A 6,487-nucleotide genomic window follows, 5' to 3' on the forward strand; every position below is an offset into this window, starting at 1 on the left:
CGTTGCTCCACCAGATCGAATAGTTAGGGCCTTAGAAGTCAACGCCCGAAGCATAAAATACAATAAAAATACAACAGTTTTTCCATCGCATAACAGGAATAATTGCAACCAATGTGATAGTTATGGTCATTTATACGTTCCGGGCAACCTAGGCTTCACTCTAGGGCGTCGCTCCACCAGATCGAATAGCTACGGCCTTAGAAGTCAACGCCAGAAGCATAAAATACAATGAAAATACAACAGTTTTTCCATCGTATAGCATGAATAATTGCAACTAGAGTGAAAGTGATGGTCATTTCTACGTTCCTGGCAACAGTGGCTTCACTCTGAAGCATTGCCCCACCAGATCGAAGATATAGGTACTTAGAACTCAACGCCGGAAGCATAATATACAATATAAATACAGAAGTTTTTCCATCGTATAACAGGAATAATTGCAACCAGTGTGAAAGACATGGTCATATCTACGTTCCGGGCATCCTAGGCTTCACTCTTGGACGTTGCCCCACTGGATCGAATAGCTAGGACCTTAGAAGTCTAAGTCAGGAGCAGAAAATACAATAAGAATGCAACAGTTTTTCCATCGTATGGCATGAATAATTGCAACCAGTGTGAAAGTAATGATCATTTCGACGTTTCGCGCATCCTAGACATAACTCTGAGGCATTGCTCCACCAGATCGAATAGTTAGGGCCTAAGAAGTCAACGCCAGAAGCATAAAATACAATATAAATACAACAGTTTTTCCATCGCATAACAGGAATAATTGCAACCAATGTGATAGTTATGGTCATTTATACGTTCCGGGCAACCTAGGCTTCAGTCTAGGACGTCGCTCCACCAGATCGAATAGTTACGGCCTTAGAAGTCAACGCCAGAAGCATAAAATACAATGACAATACAACATCTTTCCATCGTATAGCATGAATAATTGCAACTAGAGTGAAAGTAATGGTTATTTCTGCGTTTCGGGCATTCTAGGCTTCACTCTAGGGCGTTGCTCCACCAGATCGAACACCTAGGGACTTAGAAGTCAACGCCCGAAGCATAAAGTACAAAGAAAATACAACAGTTTTTCCATCGTATAACAGGAATAATTGCAACCAGGGTGAAAGTGATGGTCATTTTTACGTTCCGTTCGACATAGGCTTCACTCTAGGGCGTTGGTCCACCAGATCCACTAGTTAGGTCCTATGAAGCCAGCGCCAGAAGCATCCAATACAAAATAAATACAACAGTCTTTCCATCGTATAAAACGAATAATTGAAACCAGTGTGAAGGTAATGGTCATTTCTACGTTCCGGGCATCCTAGGCTTCACTCTAGAGCGTTGCTCCACCACATCGAATAGCTACGGCCTTAGAAGTCAAAGCCAGAAGCATTAAATGCAATAAAAATGCAACAGTTTTTCCATCGTGTAACAGGAATAATTGCAACCTGTGTGAAACGTATGGCCATTTGTACGTTCCGGGCAAACTAGGCTTCACTCTATGGCGTAGCTCCACAAGATCGAATAGTTAGGGCCTTAGAAGTCAACGCCAGAAGCATAAAATACAATATAAATACTTCAGCTTTTCCATCGGATAACAGGAATAATTACAACAAGCGTGAAGGTAATGGTTATTTCTACATTTCGGGCAATCTAGGCTTCACTCCAGGGCGTTGCTCCACCAGATCGGATACCTAGGCACTTAGAAGTCAACGCCCGAAGCATAAAATACAATATAAATACAACAGTTTTTCCATCGTATAACAGGAATAATTGCAACCAGTGTGAACGACATGGACATATCTACGTTCCGGGCTACCTAGGCTTCACTCTTGGACGTTGCCTCACCAGATCGAATAGCTAGGGCCTTAGAAGTCAAAGCCAGAAGCAGAAAATACAATAAAAATGCAACAGTTTTTCCCTCGTATGGCACGAATAATAGCAACCAGTGTGAAAGTAATGAACATTTCGGCGTTTCGGGCATCCCATACTTAACTCTGAGGCATTGCTCCACCAGATCGAATAGCTAGGTCCTAAGAAGTCAGCGCCAGAAGCATAAAACACAATATGAATACAACAGCTTTTCCATCGTACAAAACGAATATTTGAAACCAGTGTGAAAGTGATGGTCATTTCTTCATTCCGGGCAGCCTAGGTTTCACTCTAGGGCGTTGCTCCAACAGATCCAATAGTTAGGGCCTTAGAAGTCAACGGCAGAAGCATAAAATACAATACAAATGCAACAGTTTTTCCATCGTATAGCATGAATAATTGCAACCAGAGTGAAAGTAATGATCATTTCGGCGTTTCGGGCATCCTAGACTTAACTCTGAGGCATTGCTCCACCAGATCGAATAGCTAGAGCCTAAGAAGTCAACGGCAGAAGCATAAAATACAATAAAGATGCAACAGCTTTTCCATAGTATAGAATGAATAATTGCAACCAGTGTGAACGTTTTGGATATTTCTACATTCCGAGCAACCTAGGCTTCACTCTAGGGCGTTGCTCGACCATATCGAATAGCTAGGGCCATAGAAGTCAACGCCCGAAGCATAAAATACAATAAAAATACAACAGTTTTTCCATCGCATAACAGGAATAATTGCAACCAGTGTGAAAGTTATGGTCATTTATACGTTCCGGGCTACCTAGGCTTCACTTTAGGGCGTTGCTCCACCAGATCGAATAGTTACGGCCTTAGAAGTGAACGCCAGAAGCATAAATTACAATATTAATACTTCAGCTTTTCCATCGCGTAACAGGAATAATTGCAACAAGCGTGAAGGTAATTGTCATTTCTACGTTCCGGGCAACCTAGGCTTCACTGTGGTGCGTTGCTTCACCAAATCGAATAGTTAGGGCCTTAGAAGACAACGCCAGAAGCATAAAATACAATATAAATACAACAGTTTTTCCATCGTATAACAGGAATAATTGCAACCAGTGTGAACGACATGGTCACATCTACGTTCCGGGCTACCTAGGCTTCACTCTTGGACGTTGCCTCACCAGATCGAATAGCTAGGGCCTTAGACGTCAAAGCCAGAAGCAGAAAATACAATACAAATGCAACAGTTTTTCCATCGTATAGCATGAATAATTGCAACCAGTGTGAAAGTAATGATCATTTCGACGTTTCGGGCATCCTAGACATAACTCTGAGGCATTGCTCCACCAGATCGAATAGTTAGGGCCTAAGAAGTCACCGCCAGAAGCATAAAATACAATATAAATACAACAGCATTTCCATCGTATAAAAAGAATAATTGCAACCAGAGTGAATGTTATGGTCATTTCTACGTTCCGGGCAACCTAGGCTTCACTCTAGGGCGTTGCTCCACCAGATCGAATAGCTACGACCTTAGAAGTCAAAGCCAGAAGCAGAAAATACAATACAAATGCAACAGTTTTTCCATCGTATAGCATGAATAATTGCAACCAGTGTGAAAGTAATGATCATTTCGGCGTTTCGGGCATCCTAGACTTAACTCTGAGGCATTGCTCCATCAGATCGAATAGCTATGGCCTAAGAAGTCAACGCCAGAAGCATAAAATACAATATAAATACAACAGCTTTTCCATCGTATAACACGAATAATTGCAACCAGTGTGAATGTTATGGTCATTTCTACGTTCCGGGCAACCTAGTCTTCACTCTAGGGCGTTGCTCCAACAGATCCAATAGTTAGGGCCTTAGAAGTCAACGGCAGAAGCATAAAATACAATAAAGAAGCAACAGTTTTTCCATCGTATAGAACGAATAATTGCAACCAGTGTGAAAGTAATGGTCACTTTTTCATTCCGGGCAACCTAGGCTTCACTCTAGGGCGTTGCTCCACCTGATCGAATAGTTACGGCCTTAGAAGTCAAAGCCAGAAGCATAAAATGCAATGAAAGTGCAACAGTTTTTACATCATATAGCATGAATAATTGCAACTAGGGTGAAAGTAATGGTCATTTCTTCGTTCCGGGCAACCTAGGTTTCACTCTGGAGCATTGCACCACCTGATCCAATAGTTAGGGCCTTAGAAGTCAACGCCGGAAGCATAAAATACAATAAAGATGCAACAGTTTTTCCATCGTATAGAACGAATAATTGCAACCAGTGTGAATGTTATGGTCATTTCTACGTTCCGGGCAACCTAGGCTTCACTCTAGGGCGTTGCTCCACCTGATCGAATAGTTACGGCCTTAGAAGTCAACGCCGGAAGCATAATATACAATATAAATAAAGAAGTTTTTCCATTTTATAACAGGAATAATTGCATCCAGTGAGAAAGTAATAGTCTCTTCTACGTTCCGGGCAACCTAGGCTTCACTCTAGAGCGTTGCTCCACCACATCGAACAGCTACGGCCTTAGAAGTCAAAGCCAGAAGCATTAAATGCAATAAAAATGCAACAGTTTTTCCATCGTATAACAGGTATAATTGCAACCTGTGTGAAACGTATGGCCATTTCTACGTTCCGGGCAACCTAGGCTTCACTCTATGGCGTAGCTCCTCCAGATCGAATAGTTAGGGCCTTAGAAGTCAACGCCAAAAGCATAAAATACAATATAAATAAAACAGCTTTTCCATCGTATAAAAAGAATAATTGCAAACAGTGTGAATGTTATGGTCATTTCTACGTTCCGGGCAACCTAGGCTTCACTCTAGGGCGTTGCTCCACCAGATCGAATAGCTGCGACCTTAGAAGTCAAAGCAAGAAGCAGAAAATACAATACAAATGCAACAGTTTTTCCATCGTACAGCATGAATAATTGCAACCAGTGTGAAAGTAATGATCATTTCGGCGTTTCGGGCATCCTAGACTTAACTCTGAGGCATTGCTCCACCAGATCGAATAGCTAGGGCCTAAGAAGTCAACGCCAGAAGCATAAAATACAATGAAAATACAACAGTTTTTCCGTCGTATAACAGGAATAGTTGCAACAAGCGTGAAGGTAATGATCATTTCTACGTTCCGGGCAGCCTAGGCTTCACTGTGGAGCGTTGCTTCACCAGGTCGAATAGTTAGGGCCTTAGAAGGCAACGCCAGAAGCATAAAATGCAATATAAATACAACAGTTTTTCCATCGTATAACAGGAATAATTGCAACCCGTGTGAACGACATGGTCATTTCTACGTTCCGCGCTACCTAGGCTTCACTCTTCGACGTTGCCTCACCAGATCGAATAGCTAGGGCCTTAGAAGTCAAAGCCAGAAGCAGAAAATACAATAAAAATGCAACAGTTTTTCCATCGTATAGCATGAATAATTGCAACCAGTGTGAAAGTAATGATCATTTCGACGTTTCGGGCATCCTAGACATAACTCTGAGGCATTGCTCCACCAGATCGAATAGTTAGGGCCTAAGAAGTCACCGCCAGAAGCATAAAATACAATATAAATACAACAGCTTTTCCATCGTATAAAAAGAATAATTGCAACCAGTGTGAAAGTACTGGTCATTTCTACGTCCCGGGCAACGTCGGCTTCACTCTAGGGCGTTACTCCACCACACCAAATGGCTACGGCCTTAGAATTCAACGCCACAAGCATAAAATACAATATAAATACAGCAGCTGTTTCATCGTATAAAATGATCAATTGCAAACAGTGTGAAAGTAATGGTCATTTCTACGTTCCGGGCAACCTAGGCTCCACTCTAGGGCGTTCCTCCTCCAGCTCGAATACTTAGGCCCTAAGAAGTTAACACCAGGAGCATAAAATACAATATAAATACTACAGCTTTTCCATCGTATGACAGGAATAACTGCAACCAGTGTGATGGTACTGGTCATTTCTACGTTCCGGGCATCCGATTCTTCACTCTAGCTCGTTGCTCCACGATATCGAATAGCTGGGGCCTAAGGAGTCAAAGCCAGAAGCATAAAATACAATAAAAATACTACAGTTTTTCCATCGTATAGCATGAATAATTGCAACCAGTGTGAAAGTAATGATCATTTCGGCGTTTCGGGCATCCTAGACTTAACTCTGAGGCATTGCTCCATCAGATCGAATAGCTATGGCCTAAGAAGTCAACGCCAGAAGCATAAAATACAATATAAATACAACAGCTTTTCCATCGTATAACACGAATAATTGCAACCAGTGTGAATGTTATGGTCATTTCTACGTTCCGGGCAACCTAGTCTTCACTCTAGGGCGTTGCTCCAACAGATCCAATAGTTAGGGCCTTAGAAGTCAACGGCAGAAGCATAAAATACAATAAAGATGCAACAGTTTTTCCATCGTATAGAACGAATAATTGCAACCAGTGTGAATGTTATGGTCATTTCTACGTTCCGGGCAACCTAGGCTTCACTCTAGGGCGTTGCTCCACCTGATAGAATAGTTACGGCCTTAGAAGTCAACGCCAGAAGCATAAAATGCAATGAAAGTGCAACAGTTTTTACATCATATAGCATGAATAATTGCAACTAGGGTGAAAGTAATGGTCATTTCTTCGTTCCGGGCAACATAGGTTTCACTCTGGAGCATTGCTCCACCTG

This window comes from Calliopsis andreniformis, unplaced genomic scaffold, assembly GCF_051401765.1.
Source record: "Calliopsis andreniformis isolate RMS-2024a unplaced genomic scaffold, iyCalAndr_principal scaffold0019, whole genome shotgun sequence".
NCBI lineage: Eukaryota > Metazoa > Arthropoda > Insecta > Hymenoptera > Andrenidae > Calliopsis > Calliopsis andreniformis.